This window comes from Mustela erminea, chromosome 4 (assembly GCF_009829155.1).
Source record: "Mustela erminea isolate mMusErm1 chromosome 4, mMusErm1.Pri, whole genome shotgun sequence".
In the NCBI taxonomy this organism is placed as follows: domain Eukaryota; kingdom Metazoa; phylum Chordata; class Mammalia; order Carnivora; family Mustelidae; genus Mustela; species Mustela erminea.
In genome coordinates this window covers 125,819,405-125,842,337 of record NC_045617.1, presented here as the reverse complement: position 1 = coordinate 125,842,337, position 22,933 = coordinate 125,819,405, and the positions used below count along the sequence as shown (strand labels likewise).

Below are 22,933 nucleotides of genomic sequence, written 5' to 3'. Positions count from 1 at the left end.
TGGCTATTCGAGGTCTTTTCTGGTTCCATATAAATTTTAGAATTATTTGTTCCATTTCTTTGAGGATGGATGGTACTTTGATAGGAATTGCATTAAATGTGTAGATTGCTTTAGGTAGCATAGACATTTTCACAATATTTATTCTTCCAATCCAGGAGCATGGAACATTTTTCCATTTCTTTGTGTCTTCCTCAATTTCTTTCATGAGTACTTTATAGTTTTCTGAGTATAGATTCTGTGCCTCTTTGGTTAGGTTTATTCCTAGGTATCTTATGGTTTGGGGTGCAATTGTAAATGGGATTGACTCCTTGATTTCTCTTTCTTCTCTCTTGTTGTTGGTGTAGACAACTGATTTCTGTGCATTGATTTTATATCCTGACACTTTACTGAATTCCTGTACAAGTTCTAGCAGTTTTGGAGTGGAGTCTTTTGGGTTTTCCACATATAGTATCATATCATCTGTGAAGAGTGATAGTTTGACTTCTTCTTTGCCGATTTGGATGCCTTTAATTTCCTTTTGTTGTCTGATTGCTGAGGCTAGGATTTCTAGTACTATGTTGAATAGCAGTGGTGACAATGGACATCGCTGCCGTGTTCCTGACCTTAGTGGAAAAGCTTTCAGTTTTGCTCCATTGAAAATGATATTTGCGGTGGGTTTTTCATAAATGGCTTTGATAATATTGAGGTGTGTGCCCTCTATCCCTACACTTTGAAGGGTTTTGATCAGGAAGGGATGCTGTACTTTGTCAAATGCTTTTTCAGCATCTATGGAGAGTATCATATGGTTCTTGTTCTTTCTTTTATTGATGTGTTGTATCACATTGACTGATTTGCGGATGTTGAACCAACCTTGCAGCCCTGGAATAATTCCCACTTGGTCGTGGTGAATAATCCTTTTAATGTACTGTTGAATCCTATTGGCTAGTATTTTGGTGAGAATTTTCGCATCTGTGTTCATCAAGGATATTGGTCTATAGCTCTCTTTTTTGATGGGATCCTTGTCTGGTTTTGGAATCAAGGTGATACTGGCCTCATAAAATGAGTTTGGAAGTTTTCCTTCCATTTCTATTTTTTGGAACAGTTTCAGGAGACTAGGAATTAGTTCTTCTTTAAGTGTTTGGTAGAATTCCCCTGGGAAGCCGTCTGGCCCTGGGCTTTTGTTTGTTTGGAGATTTTTAATGACTGTTTCAATCTCCTTTCTGGTTATGGGTCTGTTCAGGCTTTCTATTTCTTCCTGGTTCAGTTGTGGTAGTTTATATGTTTCTAGAAATGCATCCATTTCTTCCAGATTGTCAAATTTGTTGGTGTAGAGTTGCTCATAGTATGTTCTTATAATTGTTTGTATTTCTTTGGTGTTAGTTGTGATCTCTCCTCTTTCATTCATGATTTTATTTATTTGGGTCCTTTCTCTTTTCTTTTTGATAAGTCTGGCCAGGGGTTTATCAATTTTATTAATTCTTTCAAAGAACCAGCTCCTAGTTTCGTTGATTTGTTCTATTGTTTTTTTGGTTTCTATTTCATTGATTTCTGCTCTGATCTTTACGATTTCTCTTCTCCTGCTGGGCTTAGGGCTTCTTTCTTGTTCTTTCTCCAGCTCCTTTAGGTGTAGGGTTAGGTTGTGTACCTGAGACCTTTCTTGTTTCTTGAGAAAGGCTTGTACTGCTATATATTTTCCTCTCAGGACTGCCTTTGTTGTGTCCCACAGATTTTGAACCATTGTATTTTCATTATCATTTGTTTCCATGATTTTTTTCAATTCTTCTTTAATTTCCCGGTTGACCCATTCATTCTTTAGAAGGATGCTGTTTAGTCTCCATGTATTTGGGTTCTTTCCAAACTTCCTCTTGTGGTTGAGTTCTAGCTTCAGAGCATTGTGGTCTGAAAATATGCAGGGAATGGTCCCAATCTTTTGATACTGATGGAGTCCTGATTTAGGACCAAGGATGTGATCTATTCTGGAGAATGTTCCATGTGCACTAGAGAAGAATGTGTATTCTGTTGCTTTGGGATGAAATGTTCTGAATATATCTGTGATGTCCATCTGGTCCAGTGTGTCATTTAAGGCCTTTATTTCCTTGTTGATCTTTTGCTTGGATGATCTGTCCATTTCAGTGAGGGGAGTGTTAAAGTCCCCTACTATTATTGTATTAGTGTTGATGTGTTTCTTTGATTTTGTTATTAATTGGCTTAGATAGTTGGCTGCTCCCACGTTGGGGGCATAGATATTTAAAATTGTTAGATCTTCTTGTTGGACAGACCCTTTGAGTATGATATAGTGTCCTTCCTCATCTCTTATTATAGTCTTTGGCTTAAAATCTAATTGATCTGATAGAAGGATTGCCACTCCTGCTTTCTTCTGATGTCCATTAGCATGGTAAATTCTTTGCCACCCCCTCACTTTAAATCTGGACGTGACTTCGGGCTTCAAATGAGTTTCTTGTAGGCAACATATAGATGGGTTTTGTTTTTTTATCCATTCTGATACCCTGTGTCTTTTGATTGGGGCATTTAGCCCATTTACATTCAGGGTAACTATTGAGAGATATGATTTTAGTGCCATTGTACTGCCTGTAAGGTGACTGTTACTGTATATTGTCTCTGTTCCTTTTTGATCTACCACTTGTAGGCTCTCTCTTTGCTTAGAGGACCCCTTTCAATATTTCCTGTAGAGCTGATTTGGTGTTTGCAAATTCTTTCAGTTTTTGTTTTTTCTGGAAGCTTTTAATCTCTCCTTCTATTTTCAATGATAGCCTAGCTGGATACAGTATTCTTGGCTGCATGTTTTTCTCGTTTAGTGCTCTGAATATATCATGCCAGCTCTTTCTGGCCTGCCAGGTCTCTGTGGATAAGTCTGCTGCCAATCTAATATTTTTACCATTGTATGTTACAGACTTCTTTTCCTGGGCTGCTTTCAGGATTTTCTCTTTGTCACTAAGGCTTGTAAATTTTACTATTAGGTGACAGGGTGTGGGCCTATTCTTATTGATTTTGAGGGGTGTTCTCTGAACCTCCTGAATTTTGATGCTTGCTCCCTTTGCCATTTTGGGGAAATTCTCCCCAATAATTCTCTCCAGTATACCTTCTGCTCCCCTCTCTCTTTCTTCTTCTTCTGGAATCCCAATTATTCTAATGTTGTTTCATCTTACAGTGTCATTTATTTCTCGAATTCTCCTCTCGTTGTCCAATAGCTGTTTGTCCCTCTTTTGCTCAGCTTCTTTATTCTCTGTCATTTGGCCTTCTATATCGCTAATTCTTTCTTCTGCCTCATTTATCCTAGCAGTGAGAGCCTCCATTTTTTATTGCACATCATTAATAGCTTTTTTGATTTCAACTTGGTTAGATTTTAGTTCTTTTATTTCTCCAGAAAGGGCTTTTAAGTCTCTCGAGAGTGTTTCTCTAATATCGTCCATGCTTTTTTCGAGCCCGGTTAGAACCTTGAGAATTGTCATTCTGACCTCTAGATCTGACATATTACCAATGTCTCTATTGATTAGGTCGCTAGCCTTCGGTACTGCCTCTTGTTCTTTTTTTTTGTGGTGAATTTTTCTGCCTTGTCATTTTGTCTAGATAATAGTATATGAAGGAGCAATTAAAATACTAAAAGGGTGGCAACAACCCTAGGAAAATATGCTTTAACCAAATCAGAAGAGATCCCAAATCGTGAGGGGGGATAAAGGGGATAAAAAGAGGTTCAGAAAGATAGAAAGAAAAAGGAAAAAAAAGAATTAAAAAAAGAAAATGAATAAAGAAAATGAATAAAAAAGAAAAAATATATATATTAGATAAACTAGTTAAAAAACGTTAAAAAAGAAAAGGGTAAGAGTTAAAAAAAATTTTAGCAGAAGAAGAGAAAAAAAAAAAGAAAAAAATTAAATTAACTGCAAGACTAAAAAATCACAGGGAGAAAGCCATGAATTCCATGCTTTGCTTTCTCCTCCTCTGGAGTTCTGCTGCTCTCCTTGGTATTGAAACTGCACTCCTTGGTAGGTGAACTTGGTCTTGGCTGGATTTCTTGTTGATCTTCTGGGGGAGGAGCCTGTTGTAGTGATTCTCAAGTGTCTTTGCCCCAGGCGGAATTGCACCACCCTTACCAGGGGCCGGGCTGAGTAATCCGCTTGGGTTTGCTTTCGAAGCTTTTGTTCCCTGAGCGCTTTCTGTAGAGTTCCGGAGGACGGGAATACAAATGGCGGCCTCCTGGTCTCCAGCCTGGAGGAGCCGAGAGCCCGGGGCCCCACTCCTCAGTGCACCCTCAGAGAACAGCGCCCAGTTACTCCCGTCTGCCTGACCTCTGGCCACGCTCCGAGCTCACCGAGCCTGCAACCGGTTCAAGGTATCCCCGAGCTGTGAGCTTACTGTTGGCTCTCTGTAGCCGGTTTTCCCTTTCAAATACCCACAAGCTCTGTGACACTCAGACACCCCCGATCCTTTTGTGACCCTGCGGGACCTGAGGCCATGCTGACCCCGCGTGGGCTTCGTCCCGGTTTAGCCTCTGGAGCGATGTTCCCAGCGGAACAGACCTTTAAAAGTCCCGATTTTGTGCTCCGTTGCTCCGCTGCTTGCCGGGAGCCAGCCCCTCCCCCCGGGGTCTATCTTCCCGTCGCTTTGGATTCACTTCTCCGCCAGTCCTACCTTTCAGAAAGTGGTTGTTTTTCTGTTTCTAGAATTGCTGTTCTTCTCTTCCATCTGCCGATGGATTTGCAGGTGTTTGCAATCTTTAGATAAGCTATCTAGCTGATCTCCTGCTAGCTGATGTAGTCCCAGCCTGCTACTTCTCCGCCATCTTGACTCCCTCTCCGGGAATATGAGTAAGTTCTGGAGATAGATAATTGTGAATTACTTAATGCCACAAAAATGTACACTTAAAATAACTAAAAGAGTAAATTTTGTTTTGTATATGTATCACAATAATTTTTTTAAAAAGTTCCTTGAGTGCTAAGATCATAGCCATTTTTTGAGGGGTTTCCCCAAAGTAAGCCATAGCAAACCTTCAATGAGTGGGTATTGGAAGGTTATTCAGGAATAAATCCTCACCCTCAGCAAGCTTATAATCTTACTGTAGTGTTTTCTGGTACATACAGATATGTGTGGAACCTGCACATCCAAGATGCGATAATAGCAAATGTGTGATAGCGCAAAAGAGGATCTGCGCGAAGACTAAGTAGTTAACTCTAAATAAGGGAAAGTCACTTTCCAAGGTGGAACTATTTAGGAGGGTTTCATGGAATAAATGTCTTAAACTGAGTCTTAAAGAATATGTTAGTAATTAGAGTAGAATGTGTCCGGCTTCAAGGTGGATGGGCAAGCAGAAGAAAAGGCTTGGAGGCCCATAAGTTCAGAAGGGAGGTCAGGGACAAGAAGGCCACTGTGAGCAAGTGGTAAGAGATGGCACAGGATTGGAAGGGGCTGGTTGAGAAAGAATATAGAAAGCAAGGATGAACGTTTATTTGTTTATTTATAAATTGTGGTAAAATGCACATAATAAGGGGGTGCCTGGGTGGCTCAGTGGGTTAAGCCTCTGCCTTCGGCTCAGGTCATGATCTCAGGGTCCTGGGATCGAGCCCCGCATCGGGGCTCTCTGCTCAGCAGGGAGTCTGCTTCCCTGCTCTCTCTGCCTGCCTCTTTGCCTACTTGTGATCTCGCTCTCTGTCAAATAAATAAATAAAATCTTTAAAAAATACACATAACAAGATTTATCCTTTTAACTAATTTTAGTGTACAGTTTAATGCATTAAGTATGTTCATATTGTTGTGAAACTATTATTACCAACCATGTCCAGGACTTTTTAAATCTTCCCATACTGAAACTCTGTACCTAATAAAAAAAATATCCCCCCATTTCCCCTTATCCTATCAAGGAAGGTTGAGTTTTGAGCTAACAATTAAGCATGAGTCCTCTTTCTGGGTATTGGGAGACTTGGAGTAGGTATTTATTCCCCCTTGAGCTGGTTCAAATAAAGGGGCTTCATGGGGAGGAGGAGCAAAGAACTGTGGACATTCTCAATACAGTTTCAGAATGGAGCCATAATGGGGGGCGGGGGATATCATATCTGGATTTATATTGGCCCTGGAAGCCTGAGCAAGCATTTACAGATTCCACCTTTAGTGCTCGCAGAATGATTTAGCTCCCCTTAGTTTGTCTGGTCAACTAACAATTACTCTATTCAGGTTTTTGAATGGTTCCTGGTCAAAGGCTGTGGGTGGCTGAGGCATAAAACACTTCCCAGAGCAGCCAGGCGGGAAGGAGTGGTAGCTCTGGAGGCAGACAGAGCAAGCATGTTGGGTAGGAGGCAAAAAAAATCCAAATGCTATTTAGAGAAGATTCTTTGGTCCAGCTGGGTTTTAAAAGGACCTAGAAGCCAGGGAAATTTTCATGGTTGCCATAGTAATCCATGTATGATATAGAGGCCCTATGTTAATGAGAAGGTGACAAAGAGAGCTGATCCCAGAGATGTGGCAGGAGTTGGAGAATAGAGAGGTACAGCCATGAAGGATGAAGAGGGGACCAAAGAAGGAGGGTGGAACAAAGACGAGGCCAACATTTGAACTTTGAGAATCTTACATGTCACTTGTGACTGTGTTCCTAAAGAGCTCTGGCCATAGACTTATTTCATTTCATCCTTATTTATAACTGTCTTCAATAAGGCAACACCATACAAAGGACCTCTGGTGGAGAATGGATCTAATTTGAACTCTGGTGCTCTTAATAGTAGCATGACTTTTGGAAGTCATCAAATTCTCTGAATCCTAATTTACCCATTTGTAAAATGGGACTAATAATAGGACCTGCCTCATAAAGTCACTCTAGAGATCAATAATAAGAAGTGTTTGGCGCTTGGGTAAGGTACTCAGGATGGAGCAGAGGTATCATCAGTTTATTAAATCAGTGTTTTCCAAACCTCTCAATCCTTCTTTGTCCTAGGCAGAGTTCTAATATGGCCCTGGAAAATTCTACCCCCTTCATGCACACACCCTCATAGTTTCTTCCTGTGCATGTAAATGGAACTGTGGATATGGTGGGATTTCATTCCTGTCATTGAATCACTAATCAATTGATTTTGAATTCATTAAAAGGTAAAATTATTCAGGGTGGGTCTGGGCCAATAAGAGCACCCTGTAAGGGAGGACTGGCCTTTCCTGAAGTCAGAGATTAAAAGCCAGAATCTTCTGCTGGCCTAAAAGAAGCAAAGTCCTTGCTGTGGAGAAGGCAACATGGTAGGGAATGGTGGGAAGCTTCTAGAAGCTGAGTCTCAGACCTGCAGTTGCAAGGAATGCAATTCTACTTGTAAGCACTGAGCTTGGAAGAGGAGCTAAGCTCAGAATGAGGTTCTAACCCTGGCTGACACCTGAATGCAGTTTGGTGAGACCCTGGGCAGAAAACCCAGTCAGCCTGTGTCCAGATCCCGACCCATGGAAACTGTGAGATTATAAGCCTGTATTGTTTTAAGTTGATCAAGCTGTGGCAGTGTGTTACATAGCAAGAAATAACTAACACACCCCAATTCATCTTCTGCCTCCACCATTCTGCTGAGCTTGCACCTGTCAAGGTGTTCAGTGTTCTCCAATTTGTCCTCCAATTACAGGTCACTTCTCTTTCCTTTTCTGAATCCATCTTTGGGTGACAGTTTTGCTTTCTAAAATTCTTTCCCCTTTCAACCTCTGTGTCCCACACTTCTTTAATTTTCTTTCTGCAATAATACCTTTTGTTTCTTCATCTTTCCCTGGCTCCTTCTCCTCCTTTCCTCAATCTCAGAATGTTGGAGTCCTGGGGCTTAGTCTTGGGTCGTCTTCACTATCTTTCTCTCCTTATATGATCCCATTCAGTCCCATGGCTTTCAAAATCACCTGTATGTCAGTGACTTGGAAAACAGTATCTAGAAACTTGATCTCCTCTGTGGACTCCAAACACATATCTACACTTGATATTTCTTCTGGGTTGTAACACGTCCAAGAAAAAATTCTTTCTTTTTTTAAAAAATGCTTAAAATTATTAACATTTATTGTAGTAATGCAACATGAATTTTTAACATAACCATAAGAATTTTTCATTAAAATGTTCAACAATTTCCTACTGAAGCATGCCCAAAGTTACAAAAATCTGCTCTTTTTTTTATTTTTTATTTTTTTTTTTGTTAGTAATTTTAAAAATCTGCTCTTTTAAAGTAACCTACAGTGAATTAATCCAAGTAATTGTGGCACTTTAGATAGGATATTTACTCCACTGCATATTTTAAGTAGCTAAGGGATAGCTTGATCAATAGCAAGTTACTGGAAATAATTTAAAAAGCATGGCTTTCTTTAAGGAGTGAGTTGTTTGGGATGACCAGGGAACACTGAGGTCTCATGAACATTGTGCTATCCCAAAAAAAGCATCATCACTCATTCCAACCCAAGACCTCCACTGGCATGAGAAGGCGTTCCAAAGCAGAAGGAATCAATGTATGCCTTAATTTTCTCCAAGTCAATTCCATGAGGTAAGGCTCACTCTGTTAACAGATGAAGATCATGTGTTCTTTGAGTTCCTGATAGTATTTCTTTTTCTCTCATTAATATACTGTAAGAGTTGGACTGTTTTAAGATTTCTTGGGTCGAGCATGGTATAGAAAGGTCTTATAACCAATGGATATTTATCAAGAATATAAAAGTCTGTATCATGTTTTTCTTTCACCAAATGACACAACAGTTTTCCATTGGGTGTACTCAGATCTTCATCTCCCATTTCAATTACAGCTTCCTTAAGCATAGCCTACATTTCACAATACTCAAGTCTTAAAGTTGGCTCCAAAAGTTTGAATGGCTCACACAGAAATTGTTTATTCACTGAATTTTAGTTTTCAACCTTTCTGGGAGTCCTTTGAATGTTTGTATTAAGGTCTCAACAATTTCTTCCACAATGTCATGGTAATGGTAATTAAAAGCCATTTCAATAGGGCTCCTGGGTGGCTCAGTGGGGTAAATCCTCTGCCTTTGGCTTAGGCCCTCATCCCAGAGTCCTGGGATCAAGCCCTGCATTGGGGGGGGGTCTCTGCTCTGCAGGGAGTCTGCTTCCCTTCCTCTCTCTCTGCCTGCCTCTCTGCCTACCTGTGATCTCTGTCAAATAAATAAATAACATCTTAAAAAAAAAAAAAGCCATTTCAATATCCATACCAACAAATTAAATGTCCATGGCTGTTTGAGTCTACAGCTCTGAATACTGATCCAATACAGAAAACCTTCTCAAAATAAGCACAAATACACATTTGCTTGTATAGCTGTTGGGACTGGCCAACTATGCAATATTTTTAAAATATGACACAGTAAATACCTTGACTTTTCCTTCACTGTCAACTGAGATAATTTTAGGAGTTTGGGTCTCCCTAAAACCTTTGTTAATTAAATTTCTCAGAAAAAATGGCAGATGCCAGGGGTGCCTGGATGGCTCAGTGGGCCTCTGCCTTCGGCTCAGATCATGATCTCAGGGTCCTGGGATTGAGAGCCCATTGGGCTCTCTGCTCAGCAGGAAGTCTGCTTCCCCGCTTCTCTCTGTCTGCCTCTCTGCCTACTTGTGACTCTCTCTTTGCGTCAAATAAATAAATAAAATAAATCTTTAAAAAAAGAAAATCTTAAAAAAAAAAAAAATGGCAGATGCCAGACTGGAAAGGGAAGACTGCTTAACTAGTTGATAAGTCCTAAGATCAAGGACTCTATCCTGATTAACTGTAGCTCTTCCTTCCTCTTCTCCTTCCACTTCAGGTCCAACAGCATCATTCAGCTGCAAAGGCAGGAGGGGTTCAGTCAAACTGATTGCATAAATCTTTTGAACATGTAACTCTACGTCTTGCTATGTACAGCTTCCAATTTTCTGATTCACTTTTTCACTACACCTTCTACATCTATGATGCTCTCTTTGTTAATGTTGGCAGCAAATTTAACCATCTGCTTGCTTGCATGGTCTCCCATTGCCATGAGGGCCTGGACATTAAACTGTTGCTGACATAGGACTATGAAACACTGCTTCCTTTAGCTCTACTTGTATGAACACTTGCACGCACCCAAACAAGTCCTTCAGCTTTGCGTACTGTTAAAGTCACTAAATGAAACCAAAACTCAATCTGGTTTTTCTTGTGACTGTATTACTAACGGTTCTACATATCTTTCTTTAGCATAGTCTTCTACCACATCCATGATGTCCTGTGGCTTCTCCTGACTTTCGTGGTTTGTGCTGGCACTGGGGATTGGGACAGTAGTACCGGGAGGCGTCTCCCACTCCATCAAAGTCTTCTATAGGGCAGATCCCCAAGAGAGAATTCTTATTTCCATTCTATTTAGACTTGTGCCTCCTGCGGTGAATAACACCACATTTCACCGAATGGCTGAAGCCAGTATCAGAGTCTTTATTAGCTAGGATCAATCACCCCAGCCAGCATAGTAACTACTTTCTTTTCCTGTTCAATCAGAGACATAAGAAGCTTACCATGGCTGGGTGGCATTCTTAACTTCCAGTTCAAGGGGATCATTGTTGTGTTTCCTAGTGCAAGCATTTCTCTCTCTGTAATTTAGGTCTCTAGACCAGTAAGATATAAAGTTACAGGAATAGGAAACAAAAATTTTGCTGGTGGATCACTAGATGAAATAGTGAATCAAGATACTCCAATTTCTACCCCCTTAATTTCTGGATCCATGAATTCTGTCTACGGAAGAAACAGCACCATATATCAGACACTGATTCAGAACATATGTAGCCAGAATTCTGGAAACTCTGGTCCCAGCCCTTCAGGGTACCCAGCTTGCATGGTAATCGAATCTTCAAAGGGCCATTTTACCCTTCTAGTAAGTAAGCTTCAGAATGGTGGAGAACAAGGTGAGACCAGTGAATTTCATGAGGACTGGCCCACTGCCACTCTTCATTAGCTGTGAAGAGAATTCTATGATCAGAAACAATATTATGTGGAATACCATGACTATAGATAAGATATTTAGACAGATGCATTTCATGCAAGGAAGGCGAATCTACATCAGAGTGAGTGTTTATTCCAATAAATGTTGCCCCTTCCATGAAAGAAGCAGTCTAATGTAATTAACCTAACAGCAGGCAGTTAGCAGATTACCCCAGGTAATCCATACCAAGACTCAGTGTTAGTCTCTGTTGCTAGAAGACTGGGTGCTCAGCAGGGGCCATAGCCAGATCAGCCCTGATGAATACAAGTTCATGTTGCTGAGTCCATGCATAACTTCCATCCCTGCCCCCATGGCCATTTATTCATGAGTCCATTGTGCATTAATAGGGCGAGGCAGGGAAGACCACTCTACATTGAGGGAAATACTGCTCCCTCCCCAGAGGAAGAAGGGCTCTTGCGAAGTCATTCCCTATTTCTTCATGTGGAAAGGAGACAGATGAACCAAGGAACATGCTTTTATGTTGGTTGCTCTTGGGTGTCCCTTCTCAATTAAAAGCACTTTCAAATTGTATATGTTGTCTTTTCCCCCCCTCCCACCCAAGATTTTGATGAACCCTCTACCCTTCCCTCAAGGGTCTGCTTTGTGAAAAATACAAATTTTCGTAGGGTCCCACAGTTTCTTTTCAGAATTACTGTTACAGATTTTTTGGGAATGCAACAATTTTATTAGAATTCAATGATAGAAATCTTTGGGATCAGAGAAGTAAAAGTGAATTTTACTTGGGAAACTTAGAGCTTGACAAACTTGAAGACATTTAAGGAGAGAGCAACCCTCCCTCCCACTGAAAAAACCCCAAAACAACAGTGATGGCTCAGGATATAATATGGATTGTTGGAGTGTTATAGTCCAAAAGGACACAACATTTACAGCATTTGAAGGAGTCCTGGGGTAGAAATGTAATGACCTAAAATAAGGAAAATGTTCATATAGTGAGATGAAATCTCTGCTTGCTTTGTTACATTTACAAATACAGTATATGCATTTGAATATATTGTATAACTTCGAAAGTCTCCATTTATTAACTGTTAGCTTGAATAGGAGCTTGTGGCTATCTGAACCCTATCAACTGGTATTTAAACTGTGATTCATAAAGATGGATCCTGGCATCAGCTAGTGTTGTATAGACATCCGGAAAGTCAGAATTCTATGAGGGATGACATTTCTGAGAGGTTGGAATATAAGGATGAGGATTATGACACGCATTTGGAACGATCTTGCACTGGCTGTGGATTATGGATGGTCTTTTTCAGTAGCCCTAGCTTTCCCAGCTCTCTCTCTTTTAGCTACACCATTTTCTTTTTGTTGGATGATGGCAGCAAAGACAGTAAATACTATCTCAATGTGTAACTGAACATTTAAAAAGTCTAATCTGCATTAAGTATGCAATGCAAAAAACTGTCTTCGTCATCACATGACATAAGTATAGAAATGCCTGCAGTGAGGGGTGCCTAGGTGGCTCAGTGGGTTAAAGCCTCTGCCTTCAGCTCAGGTCATGATCCTGGGGTCCTGGGATCAAGCCCTGTGTCAGGCTCTGCTCGGTGGGGAGCCTGCTTCCTTCTCTCTCTGCCTGCCTCTCTGCCTCCTTGTGATCACTGTCAAATAAAATCTTTTAAAAAAAATTAAAAACAAAAAGGAAGTGCATACAGTGAGCTGACTTACTTTAACATTCTATGAGAATCCTCTGGAGGGTTTGGTTCCCTGTGCTGAACAATCTGAATATGACATTTGGGGCAGTTAGGAGAAAGAGACCCACAGGAAAGCATTCCTGGTGTGGCAGAGCTGGCTAGATGTCCACCTATGACTCATGCTTCCCAAGCCATCGTGGGGAGTTGTTGCTGGCAAGTGCTGCCAAGCACAGAGTGCACTTCTCAACTGCCCTTCCTTCAGGTGGGGCTCTGTGATTGGCTTTGGTCAGTTACTTTGACGAAGACCATTTATTAGTCTAATGTGATTCATAATATGTTATGAACTGAACTGTCTCTCTCCAAAATTCTTCTGTTGAAGTCCTAATGCCCAGTACCTCAGAATATAACTGTTAGAGGTAAATCTTTTGAGAGGTAATTAAGGTTAAATGAGGTGAGAGGGTAGGCTTTAATCCAAAATAACTGCTGTCCTTATGAGAGGGATAAAGTAGGACACAGACACACAGAGAAAAGACCATGTGAAGGTACAGGGAGAAGATGGCTGCCTCAGAAGAACCCAACCCTGCCAATGCCTTGATCTTGGACTTCCATCCTCCAGAGCTATTAGAAAAAAATGGTTCTTTAAGCCACCCAGCCTGTGGTATTTAGTTATGACAGCCCTAGAATACCAAAACAGAGGGGATGTGTTTTCTCTGATTTCTTTCTTTCTATCTTTGCTGGGTGGGATGTGGGTGCCTACGTCAAACTTGGAAGCATTGTTGAAGATGGTGGGCTCTCTCTTAGTCTCCAAATGGTCTCCAAATACCTCTGTGGGTTGGAACCTACTATTGGTGACAAGCAGGAATATTCATTTGAGATTTTAAGTAAATAAGAAATGAACTAGTATTATATGAAGCTATGGAGATTTTGAGATTTATTTATTACAACAGCTAGAATTACCATCCCCAAATGGAGAAGCAATCATAGTGGATGAAGGGAGACAGATGGTCACATCTAGAAAAAGAGTAGAAGAAGTATCAATGTTCAGGTATTGTTCTCTTCAGCCAAAGAGCACTCTGGGGTAGTCTGGAAAAGGTGATGTAAAGTAACTCAAATACTTCATTAATTACCATATGATCCTAGGAGTGGGAGGAAGCTATGCCAAAGCCACATAATGCCACAAGAAAGATACATGATCTGGGACCAGAAAACTTGTGTGAATGATTCTCATTTAGAAAAACTATGGGTCCCATTCTCATAAACAACAGCTGTTGTAGAAAATACAGAAATTTCATGTTTATGTTGGCTTCTACTGTTCCAACTTTTCATGTTAAATGTATTGTGTAGAATGTTTTCTAAGTTACTTAATAAGTCACCAAAGCACCCAAGCAATTAAGAGGTGGGTGGTCTATGTTGACAAGTAAACAATATAATTTATATGTGGTCCTTTTAGTTCCTTGCTGTTGGAATGAGTTCCAAGTTCATAAGTTCATTCAGAGCTAAAACTGAAAACTGTTCTTGGCTGTAAATGAGTTAATGGTCTGTCATCCAAACCTGGGATCCCACTGGCACAGAGTGGCAGGCTGGGATGGAAGCCCAGATCTGTAGCCAACAGCAGGCACCAAACTATCCCTCTGCCTCTCTAGGACTGGTTGAGTGTGGCCACATGACTTAGGCTGGCCAGTGAAATCTGAACAGAGATGCTCAGACTGGGCACTCCGAGTGGAAGCTTAGGGGCCAGTGCCTGCTTGTCCTGCTCTCTCTTTCCCTGGTCATGGGACGATAAAACACATGTGGAAGTAAGTGAAACAACCTAGAATAGGAGTTGCCCCCAGAGAGGCTGTTGTCCGAGGACATGTCCTAGCCTGCAGTGGCTTTGTAAGAGCTCACCTTTAGTTTAGTTAGTTGCAGAGGTTTTGAGGTTCTTATGTTCCGCCTAACCTTGGCCATTCTGACTGAAGCTCAAAAAGCCCTGTAAAGTATCTCTTAAGGCTTATGGGGGCAGAGGCTGCTACTTGTTCCTCAGTATCTTTTCCTTTTCTCAGATTAAGAGAGAATTTTTAGCTGGGCATACAGGTGCATTAAACAGAAATAACATTTCTTGACTTTCCTCATAGCTAGGATATGACTGAATAACTGAGTCCTGGCTGTGTGGTCTGCTGTGTCCTAGATAACTAAGGTTTCTATCTTTCTTATTCTTCATTGTTTTATTGAGCAAAAAGCAAACTGGTTAGGGAAAACTGGGCTATCCCTATTTGCACTCTGTTTGTGTTAGAATAGAAGGGAACTCTAACTTCCAAGGTTAGGTTCTAAAAAGACTGTGTCTTCCATCCTGGGTGCCCTCTTTTGTTCCCTCACTTACTTGTTCTGAGGGAAGTCAGCAGCCATATGGTGAGCTGCTTTCTGGAGAGGTCAATGTAGGAAGGAACTGGGGACTTATGTCCAACAGCCCACAAGGAACTGAGTCCTGTCCACACCCATGTGAGTGATCTGGGAAGAGGGTTTTCCCCCAGTCAAAGCTTTAGTTGAGACCATAGCCCATGCTGACAGCTTAACTTCACAAGAACGCTTGAGCTAGAGACACCCAGTGAAGCCATATCAAGATTCCTGACCCATAGATACCATGAAATGTACCATGAGATAAATGTTTGTTGTTTTAAAACACTACATTTTGGTGGCAATTTATTAATGTAACAAAAATAACTGGTACACTGGCCAAATGGATATGCATGGAAGTTGCATGTGCAATCTCCAAATTTATGTCATTAAAGGAAAAGGACACTCCTCCTTTTGCCCTTACCTGTTTGTCTAATGGCAAGAATGTTATTGTGAGGGGTGCCTGGGTGGCTCAGGGGGTTAAGCATCTGCCTTCGGCTCAGGTCATGATCCCAGGGTCCTGGGATTGAGCCCCGCATCGGGCTCCCTGCTCAGCATCGAGCTCCCTGCTCAGCAGGGAACCTGCTTCCCTTCCTCTCTCTCTGCCTGCCTCTCTGCCTACTGACTGTCAAATAAATAAATAAAGTCTTTTAAAAAAAAGAATGTTATTGTGGAATGTCACTGTGTCACTGGACCATGCGCATAACAGGTATACCTGAACCATGGCAGGGCAGTAAGGCAGGAGCCTGGACCCCTGACAATTTCATGAGGATGATTATTCACACCAGATCATACTTTTGCACAAGAGAGAAATAAGCAAGCTTCTTTCTCATTGAAATTATTGCAATTTGGGATGTCTTGTAGAAAGCTAAGCCTTTATCATAGTTAAAGTGTTTATTTGAATTCTATAAAATGGGAAATCTCCAGGAAACAAAATTTTTTTTTAAAAGATTTTATTTATTTATTTGATAGAGAGAGATCACAAGTAGATGGAGAGGCAGGCAGAGAGAGAGAGAGAGGGAAGCAGGCTCCCTGCCGAACAGAGAGCCCAATGCGGGACTCGATCCCAGGACCCTGAGATCATGACCTGAGCCGAAGGCAGTGGCTTAACCCACTGAGCCACCCAGGCGCCCCAGGAAACAAAATTTTTTTGGACGAAACTTGTTTATAGAAACTGGGAATACTCATATTATTACAAGTTTATTAAGAAACTTGTAGTCAGCTACTTTGTAACCCAACAACTGCACTACTAGCTATTTGTCCCAAAAATACAAATGTAGTGAAAAGAAGGGGCACATGTACCCCAATGTTCATAGAAGCAATGTCCATAATAGTCAAACTGTGGAAGGAGCTGAGATGCCCTTCAACAGACTAATGGATAAAGAAGATGTGGTTCATATATACAATGGAATATTACTCAGCTATCAGAAAGGATGAATACCACCATTCTCATCGACATGGATAGAACTGGAGGGGATTATGCTAAGTGAAATAAGTCAAGCAGAGAAAAAGAATTATCGTATGGTTTCACTCATCTGTGAAGCATAAGGAATAGCATGGAAGATCATAGGGAAAGGGAGGAAATCAGAGAGGGAGACAAACCATGAGAGACTCTGGATTCTGGGAAACAAATGGGTTTTCAGAAGCGAGAGGGTCAAGGGATGATGTAACCAGGTGATGGGTATTAAGGAGGGTGTGTGGTGATAAAAATTGGGTGTTATACAAACTAATGAATCATTGAACACTACATAAAAAACTAATGATGTACTATACGGTGGCTAAATGAACATAATAAGAGAAAGAAACTTGAAGTCAGATATAAAACAGCCATTTTCTTTTTTCAAAATTGCTGATGATAGAAACTGATCTTGAAAATGAAGCAAAGACTAGATGTAGAATGTCAACAAGAGGAAGCTAGGAATTGAATTGACTACTTTGATCAACTGATTAATAAGAGGGAGAGTTCAGGTACCTTGGCTGGCCCCCAATGTTTTGCATTCTTATTTATAAGAAATTTTTTTTTCTTGAGTAGGGGAAGGGCAGAGAGATAGAGAGAGGGAGAAGTACAATTTTTTTTTTTAAAGATTTTAAAAATTTGTTAGAAAGAGAGAACAAGTAGGAAGAGCAGCAGGCAGAGGGAGAGGGAGAAATAGGCTCCCCGTTAAGCAGAAAGCCCAATGTGGGGCTTGATCCCAGGACCTGAGCCAAAGGCAGATGTTTAACCGATTGAGCCACCCAGGCCCCCCAGAATCTTTGTTTTTTTTTTTGTTTTGTTTTGTTTTGTTTTTTGTTTTTTTTTTTTAAGATTTGTTTATTTTACAGAGTGAGGGTGAGGACAGTGTGAGAGGGAGAGACAGAAACTTAAGTAGGCTCCATGTCCAGTGTGGAAACTGACATGGGGCTCGATCTCACATCCCTGAGATCATGACCTGAGCTGAAATCAAGAGTTGGATGCTTAAGCAACTGAGCCTCCCAAGCACCCCTACAAGAATTCTTCTGTACATCAGGTAAATAGCTTTTTTCAAAAGAAAATTAAAAAGTGTTCACATGGGATTATGTTTATACTAAAAAGTAGGAAAGTGTCCTTTTTAATATCACAATGTTTGGCTACATATGAGTTGCTGCAATCCACAGTGGCAATGCAGATTCCTTCTGGAATGTCTCAGTAAAAGGTCAGCTCTCCCTTGGGTTAAAAAAGAACTGAGTTTTCATTCACTGAAAAGAGTTATGGGCTGCATAAAGAGGTGGCGTCTTAACTGTAACTGGGGCTATTTGCTTTTCTAAGCCTCAAATTTAATGCTCTAAGTTGTACAAATAGCAAAAATAGGACAGATGTAAAAAACATCATTGTCATGGTCCAGACTCAAGCCTGTCCGGTTTGGGACTGAACCAGAGCTCTGCCAAAAAGTGTCCTGTGTCCTGTTTTCATTTCTGATTTTATCCCTGACTGTGCATGATGAATATGAAAGCAGACTAAATACAAATACCTGGAAAAAATTGACCCATCAGACACAAATAAAGATTTTAATAAAGGAAAAGATCTGTCTTTTCTTGGATTGGAAGATAGTACTATAAAGGGTTATTTTTCCTAAATTATTTTATTTTATTCAATATCACTTCAGGTAAACATCTCAACAGAATTTGGGGAGAACTTGGACAAAATTATTCTAAAGTTAATCTGGTAATAAATATTTGAAAATAGCTGAGAATATTTTGAAAAAAAATAAAGCAGGACTTGTCGTATATGAATGAAATAAATTATTACAGTAATAAAACAGTTACAGTAATAAAAAGTGTAGTGTTGCTCCAGGAAGAGACAGGTAGATTAATGGTCTGGAATAAGAGGATCCAGAAATAGACTTGCATAGATATGAAAAAACAGTGCATAAGAAAGTTACCATGCCAACTCAAAAATAAAAATAAACAGCCTAATAAAAAACTTAGCACAAGATTCAAAAACGTATTTCACCAAAGAAGATATACAAATGGCAAACACATGAGAAAGATGTTCAATATCATTAACATTAGAAAAATACAAATTAAAATCACAAGATTACAATTATAGATATTCCATTCCAGATAGCATTATAGATATAGATAATCCCTATTGAAATGGATTAAACAATAAAACTGAAAAGCCCAAGTGCTGATGAGCATGAAGAGCAACTAGGACTCTCCTACATTGTTGGTGAAGGCAAAATGGCATGGTAGCTACTTTGGAAAACAGGAAGACAGTCTCTTATAAAGTTAAGGAGCATTAGCCATGTGATCTAGCAATCCCATTACTGGTATTTACCTAAGAGAAATGAACATGTCTATTTTCACAAGAACCTGTGGGCAAAGGTTCATAACAACTGTCTTAGTCCACCTGGGCTAATATAACAGAATACTCTGAACTGGGGGACTGGCACAACAGATACTTCTCACTGTTCTGGAGCCTCAGGAGTCCAAGATCAAAGTGCTGGCAGGTTCACTGTCTACTGAGGGCCCACTTTGTTACAAACAGCCATCTTCTCCCTGTGTCCTCACATGATAGAAGCAGTGAGAAAATTCTCTGGGGTCTCTTTTATAAGGCACTAATCCCATTCATGAGGGCTCCACCCTCATGACTAAATCATTTATCAAAGACCCCATCTCCTAATACCATCACATTGAGAGTTAGGATTTTAACATATAAATGGGGGGTGGGGTGGGCAAGAGCATTCAGTCCATAGCAATAACTTTATTCATAGTCACAAAAAATGCAAATCATCCCAAATATCCTTCAACTAGTAAATGGATAAACAAACTGTGGTACTACAGAATACCACTTCATAATAAAAAGCAATGAACTCTTGATAAGCACACGACAAATGCATGGAACTCCAATGCATTACCCTAAATAAAAGAAGCCATACTCAGAGCTGCAAACTTCATAAAATCCCTTTTATATGGCTCTGGAAAAAAAGCAAAGTTATAGGGATTGAGAAACGATTGGTGTGTCACCAAAGGTTAGAGATGAGGTGAGGTTTCAATATAAAGTGAGAGGGAATTTTGCTGGGTGTTAGGACTGTTTTATATCTTATTTGTGAGAGTGATCATGTAACTCTATACATTTATCAAAACTCATGCAACTACACACCAAAAGTGAATGCTACTGAATGTAAAATATAAAATAAATTTAGATTTTATTCATTTATTTGTCAGAGAGAGAGAGAAAGAGAGAGCGCACCCAAGCAGGGGGAACAGCAGAAGGTGAGGGAGAAGCAGGCTCCCTGGTGAGCATGCAGCCCAACATCGAACTCCATCCCAGGACCCTGAGATCATAACCTGGAGCCAAAGGCAAATGCTTAACCAACTGAGCTGCCCAGGCGTCCCATATATATAAAATAAATTTAAAAAGATAGTGTATAGTGCGGGGAATATAAACAACAATATTATATTATAATCATCATACTTGCCAAAAGACTAATTTTTTTTTGCTAAATGACTAGATCTTAACTATATTCCAACTATAAAATTGTTTATATATATATATGTATGTGTGTGTGTATATATGTGTGTATATATATATATATAATTCCAACTATAAAAAAGATACAATCTGAGGGTGATGTGAGGTGCTAACTCTCACTATATTGGCAATCATGTTACAATATATAAATGTGTTAAATTAACATGTATACATTAAACTTATACAATATTATAAGTCAAATACATTTAAATAAAAATAAAAAGACATTACATCATCTATGAGTAAATAATTATCTAATATTTGGGAAGTGGTAACAGGCTAGTGATTTAGAGAAAATTAGGGCAGATCCTTTCCTTAGTCCTCACATTAGAATAAAGTCTAGATGGACTGAGAGTTTAACTGTGAACGTAGAAATTATTAAGTGTTACAAGAAAACATGGGTGAATAATTTTACAATCTTGGCTGGTGGCGATCTTTCAACTAGTCATGTCAGAAGTTCCCCAAACTTGTCTATGTGATGGTATACAAATTTAAAACTACATAAATTTAAAAAATGAAATAAAACAAGCATATTTAAAACCAAATCAGTAAAAATATTTGCAACCCACATATTAACAGATTCTTTTTTATTGAAGAACTCAAAAAAGGAAAAATAAAATAAAAGAAACCCAAATAAAAATTTGGAAGAACATGAACAAGCAATTTACAAATTAACTGATGAACATAAGAAAAGGTGTTCAACCCCCTTAATGATCAAAGAAAGAAATAAAAATAATTACTTTTGTCCATGTATCAGATTAATGAATACCAAAATGGTTGATAAAATCTATTAGCAGTACTGTTTAGAAAATGGGGCTCTCATGAACAATTTGTGGGAGTGTAAATTCCTGTAGCCTTTGGGTAGGCAATATGAATACCTTGTTTCCCCTAGGAAAATACTAACACTATTGAATTGAAAAAAAAAAAAAAGAAACATATAACTTCACGATACTTGTTGCAACATTGTTTATAATGTCCAATATTTTTAATGCAGTTTTGTGAGCCTTTAAAATGCTAGTGTTTTTTGTGATCTTCAGGTGAAGAATGTAACATACAGACAGCTCTCAAAATTATTTGACCAAAGGAAACCTCCCCGTTTTTCCTTTCAGCTCAAATGGTTCTTTCACCCTTGGGTCATAAAAGAGGCAACTGGAAGGATATTCATTAAAATGTTAACAGAAGTCACATCTGAGATGTGAGATTTTATTCACTTCTTTGTACCTTTTTAAAGATGTATTTATTTGTTTGAGAGAGAGAGAGAGACAGTGAGAGTACAAGTGGAGTGAGGAGCAGCGGAAGAGGGGCAAGCGGACTTCATGCTGATCACGGAGAAGACCTACGTGGGACTTGAGCTCATAACCCTGAGATCATGACCGAAGCTGAAATCAACAGTTGGATTAACAGTTGGGCACTTAATGGACTGGCTGAAACCCCAGGTACCTTTTCTTTGCACTTTTTTTTTTTTTGCAGCCACTTTGGAAAACAGTGTGGAAATTCCTTAAGAAATTAAAAATAGAGCTACCCTATGACCCTGCAATTGCACTACTGGGCATTTACCCCAAAGATATAGATGTACTGAAAAGAAGGGCCATCTGTACCCCAATGCTGATAGCATCAATGTCCACAGTAGCCAAACTGGAAAGAGCAGAGATGCCCTTCAACAGATGCATGGATAAAGAAGATGTGGTCCATATATACAATGGAATAGTACTCAGCCATCAGAAAGGATGAATACTCGGGGCGCCTGGGTGGTTCAGTGGGTTAAAGCCTCTGCCTTCAGCTCAGGTCATGATCCCAGGGTCCGGGGATCGAGCCCGGCATCGGACTTTCTGCTCAGCGGGTCAGCGGGGAGCCTGCTTCCCTTCCTCTCTCTCTGCCTGCCTCTGCCCACTTGTGATATCTGTCTGTCAAATAAATAAATAAATAAAATCTTAAAAAAAAGAAAAGGATGAATACTCGACTTTTGCATCGACATGGATGGGACTGGAGGAGATTATGCTGAATGAAACAAGTCAAGCAGAGAAAGTCAATTATCGTATGGCTTCACTTACTTGTGGAATATAAGGAATAGCATGGAGGACATTAGGAGAAGAAAGGGAAAAATTAAAGGCGGGGGGATAGTGGGGGGAGATGAACCATGAAAGACTGTGGACTCTGAGAAACAAACTGAGGATTTTAGAGGGGACGGGCGTGGGGGGATGGGTTGGCCCGGTGATGAGTACTAAGGAGAGCACGTATTGCATGAAACACTGGGTCTTATGCGTAAACTATGAATCTTGGAAAAGTACATCAAAAACTAATGACATACTGTATGGTGACTAACACAGCATAATACAAAAAAATAAAATTAAAAAAAAAAAAAGAGAGAGATTACAGAGAGCTGTGCACGGCATAAATCTACCTCCAAAGGACTGGAATAGAGCAGGGATTTTCATCCCCAAAGCCTTAATAAATTCTACTAACTTCAGATTCTCACCAGAGGTTAGTTAGAACCTTGAACTCTGCTGCTCACTTCTCAAAGGCTTGGTTGCTGAAGTTGCCATTTGTTAGGAATTGCCTCCGTGAACAGAGATGGAGGGGAGGTGGTTGTGCCCTGGGGCACATCCAAGTGGGCAGGCCTGCTTCACTGCTGGGAGCTGGCTCTCGGAAGAACAGCACGCTTAGATTCCTTCTGCATGAATCTCTCAGTCTAGCCTTCATGAGACTTCTTCAGAGATCATCAAATGCTTTTATAAATAACTGTCCTGAAACATTTTACCTTAAATTTGTTGAAGTGCTGCCACTTACAGGATGACAGTTCCTGTCGTTCCCTACCATGCCACCATTGCACATCCCTTCTTCCACTAACTTGTCACCCTTGATGGAGCTTGACAATCTGAAGGGGCACCCTGTGCTACATCACTTAGACCTCCCAAAGATGTGTGGATGCTGGACTGCACTGTGTTCCCACATTCTGATGTCTCTGAGCAGTGATGTAAGAAAGAGGAGCATGGGAGGTGAATGTTAG

General features: G+C 40.1%; 1 pseudogene; it reads right to left on the bottom strand.

Annotated features, from left to right (window-relative positions):
• Positions 1–8,295: 8,295 nt before the first annotated feature.
• Positions 8,296–10,143, bottom strand: LOC116589425 (annotated as a pseudogene).
• Between the last annotated feature and the right edge of the window lie 12,790 nt (positions 10,144–22,933).